The sequence below is a fragment of the Capricornis sumatraensis genome, chromosome 14 (assembly GCF_032405125.1).
Source record: "Capricornis sumatraensis isolate serow.1 chromosome 14, serow.2, whole genome shotgun sequence".
Lineage (NCBI taxonomy): Eukaryota > Metazoa > Chordata > Mammalia > Artiodactyla > Bovidae > Capricornis > Capricornis sumatraensis.
Genome location: NC_091082.1, coordinates 19,859,255 through 19,878,599, shown reverse-complemented (window position 1 = coordinate 19,878,599; position 19,345 = coordinate 19,859,255).

Below are 19,345 nucleotides of genomic sequence, written 5' to 3'. Positions count from 1 at the left end.
CCCTGGAGATCCGGGCTCCGCCCGCCGGCTCTGCCCTACCCGGCTGCCCCCGCCCACGCCACGCCCATGCCCACGCCCACGCCCATGGCCCTGCCCCGCCGGGCTGCTTCTCCTCCAACCGCGGTCCCGCCCGCCGGGCTGCCACACCTCCAACGGTGGCCCCGCCCCTTTAGCCGGCCCCGCCTCCACCCTCGGATCTCGCCTCTTCACTTGGTTCCGCCCCCTTCCAGCCCCGCCCGGCCCGCGGCCCTCTCTCTGCAGCCGGCCCCGCCTCCACCCGCCGATTCCTCTTCCTCACCCGGTTCCGCCCCCTTCTTCCCAGCCCCGCCTCTGTCTTCCGGCCCCGCCTCCGCCCGCCGGCCCGGCCCCCGCTAGCCGGTCACGCCCCCTCCGGGCTGCCCTTGAGGCGCCGGTCTATACTACGCGGCTGCCGGTTCTTTCTCCCTCAGGCAGCCCCCGCCTACTAGAGGGCCGCTGTCGGAGTCCCAGCTGATGCCCTCACCTGCCCTTGTGCAGGGTTCATCCAGGTCCCGCCCCTATGCTTTTTCGGATCGAGAATGCTCATAAAGGCTTACAGACACGTGCAGGCACTGCCTGGGCACTGTGGCCAACCTTCTGACGAAACGGAAAACAAAAACAGTGTCAGACACGGAATCAAAATGCCTGGGATGTTTACATAGGATGGTAGCGTCAGCGCAACTTCCTGTCGGACTGGTCTTTGTGTTGATGAAATCAGAGCCTAAAGATGTCATCTCAAAATTAAGCCATTGATTGAGAACTCATAAATCAGGAATATTGGATTTTAGAAGAAAGTGATCCAATGTAGAACGTGCATTCCAAAGAAAACAAAATTGTATTTTAAACATAAAATTAGAAAATAAAACTTAAAGAAACCCACGAGTGTTCACTCTGGCTTTGAGAGCTGTTAATGACAGGATTGTGTCATTGAGTCATGGTAATAATAGCCCTTTATGCATAGCTAGGTAAAAAAGAGGCGTGTCGTCCTTTATTTACTGGCATTGAAATCTATTTAAGGTCAAAGGTCAAATAGTGTGTCTAAAATTCTAGGCAATTGTTAGAACAAACCAGACCTGTTTTTGATGGTTCATTCTCAATGAGCTAAATTTAAGATTCATGCTACCAAGTTTCAGAATGAGAACTTCTGTTTCTAATAGTTCTTTTCCTACTTTCAAGTGGACCATGTTTCATTACTTCATAAAAGGATGAAGATTTATTGCAAAATCAAATATCCCAAAAGGTGTAAAGCTTTCTTTATAAATCCAAAATTAACTTTAAAAATAAAGATATGTTATCTACAATGTCTCGGCATATTGTCTGTGTGTGTGTGTTTAATCAAACAACAACTAGCAATTCAGGAAATTTACTATGACTTTTTTGTTTTGATGTAGAATTTTACCTTATTGTCTCAAATTGTGTATTGTGAGGTAAAACAATTATGTCAGACTTTGATTTGAATATAGTATAGATGGCCTAGATTAAGGGCAAAACTATGGACAGATTTTTTTAAAGGGAGTCCCAAATGAGAGTTGTTATTGTTGAGTCCCTCACTCCTGTCTACTCTTTGCAACCCCATGGACTGCAGCACACCACTTCCCTGTCCTTCACTATCTCTCGGAGTTTGCCAAAACTCAAGCCCATTGAGTTGGTGATGCCATCCAACCATCTCGTCCTCTGTCATCCCCTTCTCCTGCTGCCTTCAATCTTTCCCAGCATCATGGTCTTTTCTAATGAGTCGGCTCTTCACATCAAGTGGCCAAAGTATTGGAGTTTCAGCTTCAGCATCAGTCCTTCCAATGAATATTCAGGACTGATTTCCTTTAGGATGGACTGGTTGGATCTCCTTGCAGTCCAAGTGACTCTCAAGAGTCTTCTCTAACACCACAGTTTAAAAGCATCAATTCTTCAGCCCTTAGCCTTCCTTATAGTCCAAATCTCACATCCACACATGACTACTGAAAAAACCATAGCTTTGACTAGACAGACCATTCTTGGCAAAGTAATGTCTCTGCTTTTTAATATGCTTTCTAAGTTTGTCATAGCTTTTCTTCAAAGGAGCAAGCGTTTAATTTCATGGCTGCAGTGACCATCTGCAGTGATTTTGGAGCCCGAGAAATAAAATCTGTCACTGTTTCCATTGTTTCTCCATCTATTTCCCATGAAGTGACTAGATGCCATGATCTTAGTTTTAATTAATTTATTTATTTTAATTGGAGGCTAAATACTTTACAATATTGTAGTGGGTTTTGCCATACATTGACATGAATCAGCCACAGGTGTACATGTGTCCCCTATTCTGAAAACCCCTCCCACCTCCCTTCCCATCCCATCCCTCTGGGTTGTCCTGGTGCACCAGCTTTCATGAGTGCCCTGTATCATGCATCAAGCTTGGAGTGGTCATCTATTTCACAGAGTACATCATGAGAAATGCTGGACTGGAAGAAACACAAGCTGGAATCAAAATTGCTGGGAGAAATATCAATAACCTCAGATATGCAGATAACACCACCCTTATGGCAGAAAGTGAAGTGGAACTAAAAAGCCTCCTGATGAAAGTGAAACTGAAGAGTGAAAAAGTTGACCTAAAGCTTAACATTCAGAAAACGAAGATCATAGCATCCGGTCCCATCACTTCATGGGAAATAGATGGGGAACAGTGGAAACAGTGTCAGACTTTATTTTGGGGTGCTCCAAAATCACTGCAGATGGTGACTGCAGCCATGAAATTAAAAGACACTTACTCCTTGGAAGAAAAGTTATGACCAACCTAGATAGTATATTCAAAAGCAGAGACATTACTTTGCCGACTAAGGTCCGTCTAGTCAAGGCTATGGTTTATCCTGTGGTCATGTATGGATGTGAGAGTTGGACTGTGAAGAAGGCTGAGCGCTGAAGAATTGATGCTTTTGAACTGTGGTGTTGGAGAAGACTCTTGAGAGTCCCTTGGACTGCAAGGAGATCCAACCAGTCCATTCTGAAGGAGATCAGCCCTGGGATTTCTTTGGAAGGAATGATGCTGAAGCTGAAACTTCAGTACTTTGGCCACCTCATGCGAAGAGTTGACTCATTGGAAAAGACTCTGATACTGGGAGGGATTGGGGGCAGGAGGAGAAGGGGACGACTGAGCATGAGATGGCTGGATGGTATTACTGACTTGATGGACGTGAGTCTGAGTAACTCCGGGAGTTGGTGATGAACAGGGAGGCCTGGCGTGCTGCGATTCATGGGGTCACAACAAGTCGGACACGACTGAGCAACTGAACTGAACTGAACTGAATATACTTGTTTCAGTGCTATTCTCTCAAATCATCCCACCCTTACTTCTCCCACAGAGTCCAAAAGGCTGTTCTTAATATCTGTATCTCTTTTGGTGTCTCTTGTATAGGGCCATTGTTACCATCTTTCTAAATTCCATATATTCGTGTGTTAATATACTGTATTGGCATTTTTCTTTCTGACTTACTTCACTCTGTATAATAGGCTCTGGTTTCATCCACCTCATTAGAACTGACTCAAACGCATTCCTTTTAATAGCTGAGTAATATTCTATTGTGTATATGTATCACAACTTTCTTATCCATTCATAAACTGATGGACCTCTAGGTTGCTTCCATGTCCTGGCTATTGTAAACAGCGCGGTAATGAACATTGTGTACATGTGTCTCTTTCAATTCTGGTTTCCTCGATGTGTATGCCCAGCAGTCAGATTGCTGGGTCATGTGGCAGTTCCATTTCCAGTTTTTTAAGGACTCTCCATACTGTTCTCCATAGTGGGTCTACTAGTTTGCACTCCCACCAACAGTGTAAGAGGGTTCCCTTTTCTTCACACCCTCTCCAGCATTTATTGTTTGTAGACTTTTTGATGGCAGCCATTCTGACTGGCATGAGATGGTTCCTCATTGTGGTTTTGGTTTGCATTTCTCTGATAATGAGTGATGTTTAGCATCTTCTCGTGTTTGTTAGCCATCTATACTTCTTCTTTGGAGAAATGTCTGTTTAGTTCTTTGGCCCATTTTTTTATTGGGCCGTTTATTTCACTGGTATTGAGTTGCATGAACTGCTTGTATATTGTGGAGATTAATTCTTTGCCAGTTGCTTCATTTGCTATTATTTTCTCCCATTCTGAAGGCTGTCTTTTCACCTTGCTTATAGTTTCCTTCACTGTGCAAAAGCTTTTAATTTTAATTAGGTCCCATTTGTTTGCTTTTCCTTTTATTTCAATTACTCTGGGAGGTGAGTCATAGAGGATCTTACTGTGATTTATATCAGAGTGTTTTGCCTATGTTTTCCTCTAGGAGTTTTATAGTTTCTGGTCTTACATTTAGATCTTTAATCCATTTTGAGTTTATTTTTGTGTATGGTGTTAGAAAACAAAATTGTATTAAAGATTTACTGAGCGTGGCCCCACCCATCAGAACAAGACCCAGTTTCCCCCTCAGTCAGTCTCTCCCATCAGGAAGCTTTTGGAAGCTTCCTGAAGCAATAAGCCTCTTATCCTTCTCCAAAAGAGGGCAGACAGACTGAAAACCATAATCACAGAGAACTAATCAAACTAATCACATGGACTACAGCCTTGTCTAACTCAATGAAACGATGAGCCATGTCATGTAGGGCCACCCAAAACGGATGGGTCATGCTGGAGAGTTCTGGCAAAATGTGGTCCACTGGAGAAGGGAATGGCAAAACACTTCAGCATTCTTGCCTTGAGAACCCCATGAAGAGTATGAAAAGGCAAAGAGATAGGACACTGAAGGATGAACCCCAATATGCTACTGGAGATGAGTGGAGAAATAACTTAAGAAGGAATGAAGAGATGGAGCCAAAGCAAAAACAACACACAGTCGTGAATGTGACTGGTGATGGAAGTAAAGCCTGATGCTGTAAGGAGCAATATTGCATAGGAACCTGAAATGTTAGGTCCATGAATCAAGATAAATTTGAAGTGGTCAAACAGATGGCAAGAGTGAACACTGACATTTTAGGAATCAGCGAGCTAAAATGGACTGGAATGGGTGAATTTAACTCAGATGACCATTATATCTACTATTGTGGGCAAGAATCCCTTAGAAGAAATGGAGTAGCCATCATAGTCAATAAGAGAGTCCAAAATGCAGTACTTGGGTGCAATCTGAAAAATGACAGAATGATCTCTGTTCGTTTCCAAGGAAAACCATTCAAATCACAGTAATCCAAGTCTATGCCCCAACCAGTAACGCTGAAGAAGCTGAAGTTGAATGGTTCAATGAAGACTAAAAGACCTTTTAGAACTAACACCCAAAAAAGATGTTCTTTTCATTATAGGGGACTGGAATGGAAAAGCAGGAAGTCAAGAGACACCTGGAGTAACAGGCAAATTTGGCCTTGGTGTACAGAAGGAGGCAGGGCAAAGGCTAATAGAGTTTTGCCAAGAGAACACACTGGTCATAGCAAACACCCTCTTCCAACAACACAAGAAAAGGCTCAACACATGGACATCACCAGATGGTCAATACCCAAATCAGATTGATTATATTCTTTGCAGCCAAAGATGGAGAAGCTCTATACATTCAGCAAAATCAAGACTGGGAGCTGACTGTGGCTCAGATCATGAACTCCTTATTGCCAAATTCAGACTTAAATTGAAGAAAGCAGAGAAAACCACTAGACCATTCAGGTATGACCTAAATCAGTTCAGTTCAGTTCAGTCGCTCAGTCGTGTCTGACTCTTTGCGACCCCATGAATCGCAGCACGCCAGGCCTCCCTGTCCATCACCATCTCCCGGAGTTCACTCAGACTCATGTCCATCGAGTCAGTGATACCATCCAGCCATCTCATACTCTGTCGTCCCCTTCTCCTCCTGCCCACAATCCCTCCCAGTATCAGAGTCTTTTCCAATGAGTCAACTCTTCGCATGAGGTGGCCAAAGTACTGGAGCTTCAGCTTCAGCATCTTTCCTTCCAAAGAAATCCCAGGGCTGATCTCCTTCAGAATGGACAGGTTGAATCTCCTTGCAGTCCAAGGGACTCTCAAGAGTCTGCTCCAACACCACAGTTCAAAAGCATCAATTCTTCAGTGCTCAGCCTTCTTCACAGTCCAACTCTCATATCCCTACATGACCACAGGAAAAACCATAGCCTTGACTAGACAGAATCAAATCCCTTACAATTATGCAGTGGAAGTGACAAATAGATTCAAGGGATTAGATCTCATAGACAGAGTGCCTGAAGAACTATGGATGGAGGTTCATGACATTTTACAGGAGGCAGTGATCAAGACCATCCCCAAGAAAAAGAAATGCAAAAAGGCAAAATGGTTGCCTGAGGAAGCCTTATGAATAGCTGTGAAAAGAAGAGAAGTAAAAGGCAAAGGAGAAAAGGAAAGGTATACCCATTTGAATGCAGAGTTCCAAAGAATAGCAAGGAGAGATAAGAAAGCCTTCTTCAGTGATCAATGCAAAAAAATAGAGGAAAACAATAGAATGAAAAAGACCAGAGATCTCTTCAAGAAAATTAGAGATACCAAGAGAACATTCCATGCAAAGATGGGCACAATAAAGGACAGAAACGGTAAAGACCTAACAGAAGCAGAAGATATTAAGAAGAGGTAGCAAGAATACACAGAAGAACTATACAAAAAAGATCTTCAGGACCTGGATAATCATGATAGTATGATCACCTAGAGCCAGACATCTTGGAATGTGAAGTCAAGTCAGCCTTAGGAAACATCAGTATGAACAAAGCTAGTGGAAGTGATGGAATTCCAGGTGAGCTATTTCAAATCCTGTAAGATGATGCTGTGAAAGTGCTGCACTCAATATGTGAGCAAATTTGGAAAACTCACCAATGGCCACAGGACTGGAAAAGGTCACTTTTCATTCCAATCCCAAAGAAAGACAATGCCAAAGAATGCTCAAACTACCACACAGTTGCGCTCATCTCACATGCCAGCAAAGTAGTGCTCAAAATTCTCCAAGCCAGGTTTTAGCAGTACATAACTGTGAACTTCCAGATGTTCAAGATGGATTTAGAAAAGGCAGAGGAACCAGAGATCAAATTGCCAACATTGGTTGGATGATCGAAAAAGCAAAAGAGTTCCAGAAAAACATCTACTTCTGCTTTGTCAACTATGCCAAAGCCTTGATTGTGTGGTTCACCACAAACTGGAAAATTCTGAAAGACCACCTGACCTGCTTCCTGCCAAATCTGTATGCAGGTCAAGAAGCAACAATTAGGACTGAACATGGAAAGAAGTACATCAAGGCTATATATTGTCACCCTGCTTATTTAACTTATATGCAGAGTACATCATTAGAAATGCTGGGCTGGATGAAGCATAAGCTGGAATCAAGATTGCCCAGAGAAATATCAATAACCTCAGATATGCAGATGACACCACAGTTATGGCAGAAAGTGAAGAAGAACCAAAGAGCTTCTTAATGAAAGTAAAGAGGAGAGTGAAAAAGTTGGCTTAAAACTCAACATTCAGAAAACTAAGATCATGGCATCCAGTCCCATCATTTCATGGCAAATAGATGGGGAAACAACGGAAACAATGTGAGACCTTATTTGGGGGGTTCCAAAATCACAGCAGATGGTGAGTGCAGCCATAAAATTAAAAGATGCTTGCTCCTTGGAAGAAAAGCTATTACCAACCTAGATGTCATATTAAAAAGCAGAGACATTACTTTGCCAACAAAGGTGCATCTACTCAAAGCTATGGTTTTACCAGTAGTCGTGTATGGATGTGAGAGTTGGACTATAAAGCAAGCTGAGTGCCAAAGAATTGATGCTTTTGAACTGTGGAGTTGGAGAAGACTCTTGAGAGTCCCTTGGACTTCAAGGAGATAAAACCAGTTCATCCTGAAGGAAATCAGTCCTGAATATTCATTGGAAGGACTGATGCTGAAGGTGAAGCTCGATTACGTTGGCCACCTGATTCGAAGAGATGACTCATTTGAAAAGACCTTGAAGCTGGGAAAGACTGACGGCAGGAGACGGGGATGACAGAGGATAAGATGGTTAGATGGCATCAGTGATGCAATGGACATGAGTTTGAGTAAGCTCCGGGATTTGGTGATGGACAGGGAGGCTTGTCGTGCTCTAGTCCCAGGTGTCACAAGAGTTGGACACGACTGAGTGACTAAACTGTGTTGAACTCTGAGTAGCTACAGAAGTGGTGTTTTGGAGGCAAAATTGTGATGTCTACAATGACATAAGAAGAAATATGCCAGCTGTTTATCTACGTGAAAGCTGTGGCTATAAGACAGGATGGCCAGTATTGGTAGATCAAGGATACATTGTTAATTACAACCTGTGAGTATGCCTGCTAAGTAGCTTCAGTTGTGTCCGACTCTTTGCAGCCATGTGGATCATAGATCTGTCAGATTCCTCTGCCCATGAGATTCTCTAGGCAAGAATACTCGAGTGAGTTGCCATGCCCTCCTTCAGAGGATCTTCCCGACCAAGGGGTTGAGCCCACATCTCATACGTCTCCTGCATTGGCAGGTGGGGTCTTTACCACTTGAGCCAACTGGGAAGCTCCAAACACAGTTTTAGGCATTCTATAATTTTTTTTTCATGATTCAATGTGTTATTCATTAAAAGAATTAACATATCTTTCAATGTTTTTTCAAATTTGTTTTTTATATTTTAATTTTCAATTAAAGCTCACAAATTGTGTTTACATTGAAAGCAGTGTTTTCCCCTTCCCAGCATTGAAAGTCACTAAGATCAGTAAATGAGATCTCCTTGAAAGAACCTTAAGGGAGTTTCTCTAGAGCCAACCTGTGGACCTTAGCCATCTAGGAACCTTTGAAAATTCTTCCTCCAAAACTCTTCCTTTAAATAGAATGTGATCATGAGTCCTCAAGGATCAGCTATTGTATTGCTGTTGTTTCCTTAGGGCTGTTGTAAAAAGAAACTACCACAAACTTAAAAGAACAGAAATCTATTCTTTCACAGTTCTGGAAGCCAAAAGTCCAGATTATGGCAGGGCTGTGTTCCTTCTAGAGGCAACTATAGAGGAGAATTCATTTCCTTCCTTTTCCACCTCTGGTGGCTCCAAATGTTCCTTGACTTGTAGCCACATCCCTTCAATCTCTGCCTCTGTCTTCATATCCCCTTTTCATCTGTTAGTCTCTTACAAGGACACTGTGAATAGACTGAGGGCCCAGCAGGATAATCCTGGATGGTTTCATCTCTAGGCCCTTCACTAAATTACCTCTGCAGACTCAGTTTTCTACATAAGGTAGCATTCCCAGGTTTCAGGGGTTTGACCTCCACATGGTGAGTGAAGGACCATTTTGCAATCTACCATACATAACACAGCCTAGAGAAATCCTGATATTTCGTTGAAGTCCTGTGTGTTTTGTTAAAATCCTGCGGATTTCACATTATATTCATTTTCTAGGTTTGTTTTACTGTATTACTTCATCTTTTATTATGTCAGCCTCTGTTCTAGACATAGGGTACAAAAAGGTATCCCTCATAATGAGAAACTAATAAGAAATAACACTCTATCTTTTCAACAATTTTTATTTAATTTTTATTAGAGTATGGTTGATTTACAATGTTGTGTTAGTTTCAGGTGTGTAGCAAAGTGAATCACTTTTAGTATGTATATAGTATGTATGTGTGTGTGTATTTATATATATGGGCTTCCCTATGACTCAGCAGGTAAAGAATCTGCTAGCAATGCAGGAGACACAGGGTTCAATCCCTGGGCTTAGAAGATCCCATGGAAGAGGAAATGACAACCCATTTCAGTATTCTTAGCCAAAAAATTCCATGGACAGAGGAAAGGCTACAGTTCAAAGGATTGCAAAGAGTTGCACATAACTGAGCAATTAAGTACACACACACACACACACACACACACACACATATATATATTCTTTTTTTTTAAGATTCTTTTCTGATATAGGTCATTACAGAGTACTGTGAAAAGTGTTAGCCGCTCAGTCATGTCCGACTACTCTTTGCCACCCCATGGAGTGTAGCCCGCCAGGCTCGTCTGTCCATAGGATTGTCCAGGCAAGTAAACTGGAGTGGGTTGCCATGCCCTTCTCCAGGGCATCTTCCCAACCCAGGGACCGAACCCAGGTCCCCTGCATTGCAGGCTGATTCTTCACTATCTGAGCCACCAGGGAATTGACATATATACACTATTATATTTTATGTATAGTAGTGTGTACATGTCAATCCCAATCTCCCCGTTTATCCCTCTCCTCCTTTATCCCCTGGTAACCATAATTTTGTTTTCTACATCTGTAACTCTACTTCTGTTGGTAAATAAGCTCATCTGTACCTTTTATTTTTAGATTCCACATATAATTGATATGATATTTGTCTTTCTGTATCTGACTTACTTCACTCAATGTGACAATCTCTATGTTTATCGATGTTGCTGTGAATGGCATTATTTTGTTCTTTTTTACGGTTGAGTAACATTCCATTGTATACATGTACTATATCTTCTTCATCCATTCCTCCACGATGGACATTTAGGTTGGTTCCATGTCCTGGCTATTGTAAAGTGCTGCAGAGAACACTGGGGTGCATGTATCTTTTTGAATTCTGGTTTTCTCCATGTATATGCCCAGGAGTGGGGTTGCTAAGTCATATAGTAGCTCTATTTTCAGTTTTTTATAGAACCAGCATACTGTTTTCCATAGTGGTTGTGCCAATTTAAATTCTCGCTAATAGTGTAGGATCATTCCCTTTTCTTCATGCTCTCTCCAGCATTTATTGTTTGTAGGTTTTTGATGGTGGTTGTACTGACCAGTGTGAGACAATACCTCATTGTAGTTTTGATTAGCATTTCTCCAATAATTAGTGCTGTTGATGTTTTCATGTACTTTTTGGCCACTTGTACATCTTCTTTGGAGTAATGTCTATTTAGATCTTCTGCCTAGTTTTGATGGGTTGTCTGTTTCTTTTTTTATATTGAGCTGCATGAGCTACTTGTATACTTTGGAAATTAATGCCTTGTTGGTTGCTTCATTTGCAAGTATTTCCTCCCATTCTGAGGGTTGACTGCTTGTTTTATTCATGGTTTCTTTTCCTTTGCTGTACGAAAACTTTTAAGTTTAATTAGTTCCCATTTGTTTTTTGTTGTTTTTATTTTCATTCAATAAAAAGTTCAGTGTAAACTTCATTGTTTACAAAGAAGTGTCATATTTTTACTTTGACATCGCTGTTAAAAACACCCCCATCTGAAAAGGTAAAAACAAACTTATGTGTACCCATGCACTGTCTTATTCTGTACAATGTCTCCCCCTTGTGTTTTCCTCCCAAATAGACTCCAACTCTAAATTAAAAGCACATTAGTTTAAAACTTGGAGAAGGCAATGGCACCCTACTCCAGTACTCTTGCCTGGAAAATCCCATGGGCGGAGGAGCCTGGTAGGCTGCAGTCCATGGGGTCGCAAAGAGTTGGACACATCTGTGTGACTTCACTTTCCACTTTCATGCAATGGAAAAGGAAATGGCAACCCACTCCAGTATTCTTGCCTGGAGAATCCCAGGGACGCGGGAGCCTGGTGGGCTGCCATTTATGGGGTCGCACAGAGTCGGATACAACTGAAGCGACTTAGCAGCAGCAACAGCAGTTTAAAACTATGCCTGAAATTCATTACAAGCTTTTTGGCATTACAGAGTTTTTCTCATTCAACAAGTACAAAAATTACAACACATTATTTCATAGGAAAGCTTGATAAGGACTCTGGTTTTTCAAACAGCATCATTTTCCAATGCTCTGACATCAACTCGGTGTTCTGCAATTCTATTTAATTCTGACACTAACTACCCGGAATTGACACAGACCCCAAAGATCAAGGGCTCAGTCCTACAACACTGTCTCCACTTCAAACACGAGCCACTAATGGGGTGTCCAGGCTGCCCACACTTCTGCCTAGCCAGTAAACTTACAAGTTACTATGACCTCACCTCAGGTTCAATAATTGACAAAACAAACAAAACTGTATTTGCAGTTACAGTTTTATTATGTAGGATACAATCCAAGAACAGGCAAATGGAAGGAATGCTTGGGATGCAGCTGGGAGGAGGTTGGGTTCCAAAGTCCAGCACCCTCTCCAGGAGCAGCACCCTCCCAGCAAATCACCTTGTTCACCAACCTGGAAGCCCCCTGAAACCTTGTTACTCCAGAGTTGTATTAAAGTCCCATTGGGTGGGTGACACAGATTGGATCACTGACTTGGTGGTACTTGAAATAGTCCCTTCCTTTGAGATGTGTGTTTGGGGAAGGGGCAAGAGACATCAAAAGTCCATCTTATAAGCAGAGTTAGTGCTTCCCTTCAGAGAAGGCAATGGAACCCCACTTCAGTACTCTTGCCTGGAAAATCCCATGAATGGAGGAGCCTGGTAGGCTGCAGTCCATGGGGCCGCTAAGAGTCAGACACAACTGAGCGACTTCATTTTCACTTTTCACTTTCATACATTGGAGAAGGAGATGGCAACCCACTCCAGTGTTCTTGCCTGGAGAATCCCAGGGATGGGGGAGCCTGGTGGGCTGCTGTCTATGGGGTCGCACAGAGTTGGACATGACTGAAGCGACTTAGCAGCAGCAGCAGCAGCACTTCCCTTGAAACTAAATATGGGGCCATCAAGAATAATTTCACAGGGACTTCCCTGGTGGTTCAGGGTTTAAGAATTCTCCTATCACTGCAAGGGACACGGGTTTGATCTGGGAAGATCTTCGGTCTGGGAAGATCCCACTTGCCGCAAGGCAACTAAGTCCGTGTGCCACAACTACTGAGCCCGTGAGCTGCAACTACTGAAGCCCATGTGTCTTGGAGGCCGTGCTCGGCAACAGGAAAAGCCACGGCCTGCGCATCGCGATGAAGAGTAGCCTCTGCTTACTGCAACTAGAGAAAGCTCGAGTAGCAATGAAGACCTAGCATGGCCAAAAATAAATGAATAATAAAAAAATAATAATAACTTCATTAACATAAACTCAGTTATGAGAGAAAGAGACTCGATATGGATAACAAGACACTTCAATCACTCAGGAAATTGCAAGAGTTTTAGGAGCTCTGTGCTGGGAACCAAACCAGAAGCAAAACTCAAATATATATATTTTTATTACACCACAAGGACCTATCTGATCTTTTTGTAGAAACCCAGGGTAAGCCATAATGAATGGGCATGTCAAACATTATTTAAGTTCTTATACTCAGAAGGCATATAGCTAAGGTTCCTAATTCAAGAATGAAATGAATAAGAAAATATCTTTAATAAGTAGATTAGAATATCAGCCAGCATAGCAAGAAGGGAAAGGATTATGTCAAAAGTTACTCAGAATCTTTAAGTGTCAAACTGAGAGATATTTAAATGCTCTGAGCCTGGAGAACAGGGGACAGAAAAACAGATAAGGAGTATTTTATACCTATATGGAAGACTTGGAATTCCCCAAACAAGTATGCCCTGGACATACTTAAGAAGGAAATGAAAGATAAATCGTGAATTAGGGGAACTTTTAAAAAAGTAGCTCTACTACTTTAATTCACTGAAGATTTGGCATCCAGTAGGCTCTAATGAAGAGTTTCCTAGGTGGTGCTAGTGGTAAAGAACCCACCTACCAGTGTAGGAGACATGAGATACAGGTTTGATTCCTGGTTCAGGAAGATCCCCTGGAGGAGGCCATGGCAACCCGTTCCAGGATTCTTGCCTGGAGAATTCCATCGACAAAGGAGCCTGGCAGGCTACAGTCCATGAGGTCATAAAGAGTTGGACACAACTGAGCAATACACACACACACACACACACACACACACACATGCTCTAATGAAAATATTTATTTAGCTTTTATTTTTTATCAAGAACTTCTTAACTTCTGTGTCATTTCTACATTCCTAATATGCGTGTCCTTAAGTCTTTGGTCAATACACTGACAAGACCAGAAAATATTATGTTTTGAAATGTGAGCAAATTGTTTTTTTAAATCTTGGGTGAACATACAGATACAGAGAACAAACTAGTGCTTACCAGTGGGGAGAGGGAAGAGAGGAGGAGCAAGATAGGTGTTAGGGATTAAGAGGTACAAACTACTATGCATAAATAGATAAGCTACAGACAGAAGGAAATGGCAACCCACTCCAACATTCTTGCCTGGAAATTTTCATGGACAGAGGACCCTGGTAGGCTACAGTCCATGGGGTTGCAGAGTCAGACATGACTAAGCGACTTCACTTTCACTTTAAGGGTATGTTGCACAGTACAGAGAATAGAACCAATATTTTATAATAACCATGCATGGAGTACAACCTTTAAAAGTTGTGAATCACTAAATTGCATACCTGCAACTTCTATAATATTATAAATCAGCCATATCTCACATTAAAAAAAGATCTTGGGTAGTCTTTAAGCTTTGCACTAGACAAATTAATAACCAGAGTGCCATCTGGTGTTGAACAAACAGCATCTGTGATAAATGTTTCCTAACCTTTGCATTGGACAAGGAAATGTAAACCCACTCCAGTATTCTTTCCTAGAGAATCCTGTGGACAGAGGAGCCTGAAGGGCTGCCGTCAATGGGGTCGCACTGAGTCAGACACGACTGAAGCGACTTAGCAGCAGCAGCAGCAGCACAGCAGAAGCAGCAGCAGCAGCAACCTTTGCATTCCAAAGGTTTATCTCTTCTCTCTGTCTCCATGGAGGTCAATATTGCTTTGTGCTGTCCTATCTGTTTTCTTAAGAGGAGGCTGGACTTGTTACAGAACTCAGGTTCACCTGTTTGCTGCTCAAAAGCCAATAATCTGAGGGCAAGTGCCAGTAGAAAAGAAAGGTGATTTAACCAGAAAAGTTGACAATCTGGACTCATATCCAGAGACCAACCCCCAAGATCCTGCTCAACCACGATGATTTTTAAAGGGAAAAGTAGGGTGAAGGGAAGAATCTCAGTGAACCATGGAGGCAGGTGGTTGGGTTCTGCATCAGTGTCCCTTATGAGCAGACAGCAGACTGGCTGATTCTTTCTTCAGATGTTATCTTACCTGCAGGATCCGCCTGCAGGTCCTTAGGAGGTCTTTGGGGAGAAAGAGTTAATCATTCTTCAATTATTTAATTCTTAATTCTTACTTCTTTTTATCTAGGAAAAGAACTGACAGATTAGACAAGGCATGGTGTGCATTCAGGAGAGCATAAGTCTGGAGTTAGGTTATATTGCCTAGTGATCTCATTCTTAGGTTCTTTGAAGGTCAGAGGGGACAGAAATGGGTAAACAGGAAAGGGGCAGAAGTTCAGTTCAGTTCAGTCGCTCAGTTGTGTCCGACTCTTTGCGACCCCATGAACCACAGTACGCCAGGCCTCCCTGTCCATCACCAACTCCCAGAGTCCAGCCAAACCCATGTCCATTAACTCGGTGATGCCATTTAACCATCTCATCCTCTGTCATCCCCTTCTCCTTCTGCCCTCAATCTTTCCCAGAATTAGAGTCTTTTCAAATGAGTCAGCTCTTTGCATCAAGTGGCTAATGTATTGGAGTTTCAGCTTCAACATCAGTCCTACCAATGAACACCCAGGACTAATCTCCTTTAGAATGGACTGGTTGGATCTCCTTGCAGTCCAAGGGACTCTCAAGAGTCTTCTCCAACACCACAGTTCAAAAGCATCAATTCTTCGGTGCTCAGCTTTCTTTATAGTCCAACTCTCACATCCATGCATGACCATTGGAAAAACCATAGCCTTGACTAGACAGACCTTTGCGGACAAAGTAATGTCTCTGCTTTTCAATATGCTGTCTAGGTTGGTCAGAAGAGCTGCTTTCAATGCCCCATTGTCAGACATCATTTCATTTCTGTGAGGCTGGGGGCCAAGGTTTATCTTCTGTAATTTTCTCATGCTGACATAGGGCGCCATCTCCTCCGAGGGGAAGATGTCAACACGGGCCTGTAGCATCTCTTTGTGACAATTTTATTTGCCCCCTTACGTATATGGGCAGAGCAGGTTACAATTATTTTGATGCCCACAAAGATATAGATTACTATGAGCAATCATGTTAATCCCATGGTCTCGAGGCCAGTTCTTAGAATCACATCAGCCATAGGTTCAGTACTGCTCAGGTTGGAATCGCTCTGTCATGTCCTCTGGTGGCAGTTACAGTATCTGTAAAACAATTCAGCAATGTGCATCAAACACTGAGTCTCTGACTCTGTTGTCCTAATCATCAACTGCTCGAGAATGCTACTCTGTGACTTTGGGAAGCCTGGGAGACTTCAGCTTTTCTACAAACAAGAGATGGCACAGTTCTGGGTGGGGGAGGTGCAGAGAGGAATTTCCTGGTGATCCACTGGTTAAGACTCCACTTCCACTGCAAGGGGGTGTGAGATCTGTCTCTGGTTGGAGAACTAAGATCCCATATGCTGGATGGCACGGCCAAGGAAATATTAAAACGATAGTAATAATAAAAAAAAAAGTGGCAAGGGACATAGAGGGACTTTAGTAACCCATTTATTTTTCCTTGAATTTTATCTTTTATCCTTTCTGGAAATCCATACAAGACAATGTAGGCAGAATTATGAAGGGACAAAATTTTCCGAAGAGAGGCGAGTCTTTAGTAGCAAAAAAAAAAAAAGGACATTGATGAGAGTGAGGGAGTGAGAACTTACACAGATTCTTAGATTTGTAAGAGGAAAGATATTGTTATCTTTCAAGGGACCAAATTCTCATGAATAGTCATGGTGGTAGCAGAAGTCAGATTAGAGGTGACTGACGAAGGGATTGATTGTGAAGCTGTGGCTGAAGCAGGCCCAGGCGGTCTGGACAGCTGAAGTGAAGGAAGGAGAAAAAAAAGGTAAAGGGGCAGGCCCAAGGCACACAGAGAACCCCTCAGCAATGCTCCAGGTCTGAGCCGGAAGGAAGGGACCTGGGGCCTGTAGAAGACCACTGGTGTCTTCACTCCATCCCCCTACTAGGTAACAAAGATCGAAATGCCAGACCCCCGCTCAGGTGAAAAGGAGGTTATCAGCACCATGAAGAGGGGAAAATAACTCCCACTTAATGATATGTCAGATGCTGCATTTGAGTGATTCCAGTATAGAAACTCACATGGCAAACAACAGCTTACTTGGAAAATCCAGTTGACCCTGGAACAATGCTGGGGTTAAGGGCACTGCACAGTCAGAAATCCCCACGTGTAATTCCTAGTTGGTCTTCTGTATCCTCGATTTCTTTATATTTAAGGTTCTGCATCTAGGAGTCCAACCTACCTCAGATTGTGCAGGACTGTAGTATCTACTGTTGAAAAAAAATCCATGTATGAGTGGACACATTAATTCCGAATCTGTTGTTCAAGGATCCAGTGTACTTGACATGTTCTTTCATTGACTATTGTTAGCCACTCTATGAACAGGTTTGTTCTTACCTCCATTTTACATATAAAGAACCCAAAGCACCACGAGGTTAAGTAACTTGTCTAGAGTTATACAGCTGGTAGATTGGGTTTTTAATCCAAGTAGTCTGAAACCAAACCCCATGATGAAATATTTCTATCTCTAACCAGTAATGAAAACAGGAAGGGCAAGTAACAGGACCAAGGCTATACTTACTGCTGACAGAATTGAAATTTGATCTCAGGTTTCTCTAATTCAAATCTCACCAACATTCCAGTATGCTATGAGGATCAAGCACAGGAAAAAAAGGCCCATTAAACTGTTTGCTGTAAAGTGTAAATCTTAGTGGGCACTTGAGGTGGGCCCAGCTAGGCCAACAGTGAGAGAAGTCAGTCTGGCCCTCTGTCCATTTACAAAGAGAAAAGTTGTCCTTGCCATCTAGGGTCTGGGTCCACACCAACAGTGAGGCCATGATGCTCTCCTGCTAAATACAGAGAATTTTACAGAGAACTAACTTCAAATGAGATCACTCTGTGACCACGGTGGACCAAGACAAAACAAGATCACTCAGGAATCAGATCTGAGCACACATCAAAACATGAGCACTATCGGGGCTCCTTTGCCAGTTACAGCTTAGGTCTCACTTCATTCCTCTCGCCTTCAAGATAAGACCAGATCTGGACCTTGACTGTTTCCATATAGCCTTTGAGTGAAGAATGGTTTTTAACATTTTTTAAAGGTAACCCCCCCCCCCCCAAAACAGAGAATAATATGTGAAAAAGACCATAGGTAACCTGCAAAGCCTAAAATGTTTTTTCCATCTGGCCATTTACAGAAAAAGTTTATCAACACTTGTGTTGGAGAAAATTAAGAAATCCAGTCATAGCTGAGAAAAGCTCCACATCCATAAATACTTCCCCAAATTACCTTAGTCAGGCCCCAAAGCCTACAGTAATCCTAACATCCTGTTATGGAGATACTGTACAGATACACATAATGCGTAGTCTTTCTTAGAGCAAACAGTCAATATGCCCAACTTCCTTTGACTAATAAATGTATCAAGAACAACAGCCAGCAAACTCAAGCCAAATCCTCTCTGCGGGCTGTTTTCCTGTGACTTGAAAGCTATGAGTGATTTTTTGTAAATCAAAGGATTGTTTCAAATTAAACAAACAAATGAGGAAGAATATGTAACAGAGACTATATATGTCTCACAAATGCTAAAATATCTCTTATTCGACCCTTCAAGGAAAATTTGCCAACTCCTGGTCAAGAACTGTGAAGGGTCTGAGATTTTATTGTACTTACAAGCTGCCAAGCTAATTTGCATCAGTTTCATAGATGATGATAAAAGACACAAGATTCCTGGATCAGAGAAGGACTTTATTTTTGGAAGCAGTGGCTAGACTGTCAGCATGTTTACACTGGTTTCCTGAGCCTCAGTTCTAACAGGGAGATGTGGAGGGCCAGATGACACCAGGATATTCAGGGTGTTGCTTTACAGAAAAAGAACCCAGGGCTAAGCATCCAGCACTTTTCGAGCAATAGCAAAGGTTATAACAAGATGCCATTAAACCAGTCTCTTTTGCCTGCCGGCTGAACAGAAGTGAGGTTGCAGTAACCTTGACATTTAGTTGCCTCTATTACTTTACACAGAAACTATTTAGAATCAGAAGATGGGTGAGCCTTGCAGTCTGGCACCCTCAGAAAGAACACACAGGGGCACCCAGGGCCCTTGGTGGACTGCCTCTCCCCTACAGTGGGCTCCTGGTGGTCACTCTTTGAAGGTCACTGACAGAAGTGAAATTTCCACCAAGATTAAGTTCAGATCTTCATGGCTACAAACAGGACCCACAACTTTCTAGGTTGGACAGCTGAAATCTCTTCCATAGTCTCCTGATTAAAGCCCTCATTCCTGGAATGGGGAGGTAAACTGATGTTTAATTGAGCTCTAGTATTTTGTTGAGGGCCTTCGTGTTGGGTTTTACTTTCTTTTCTTC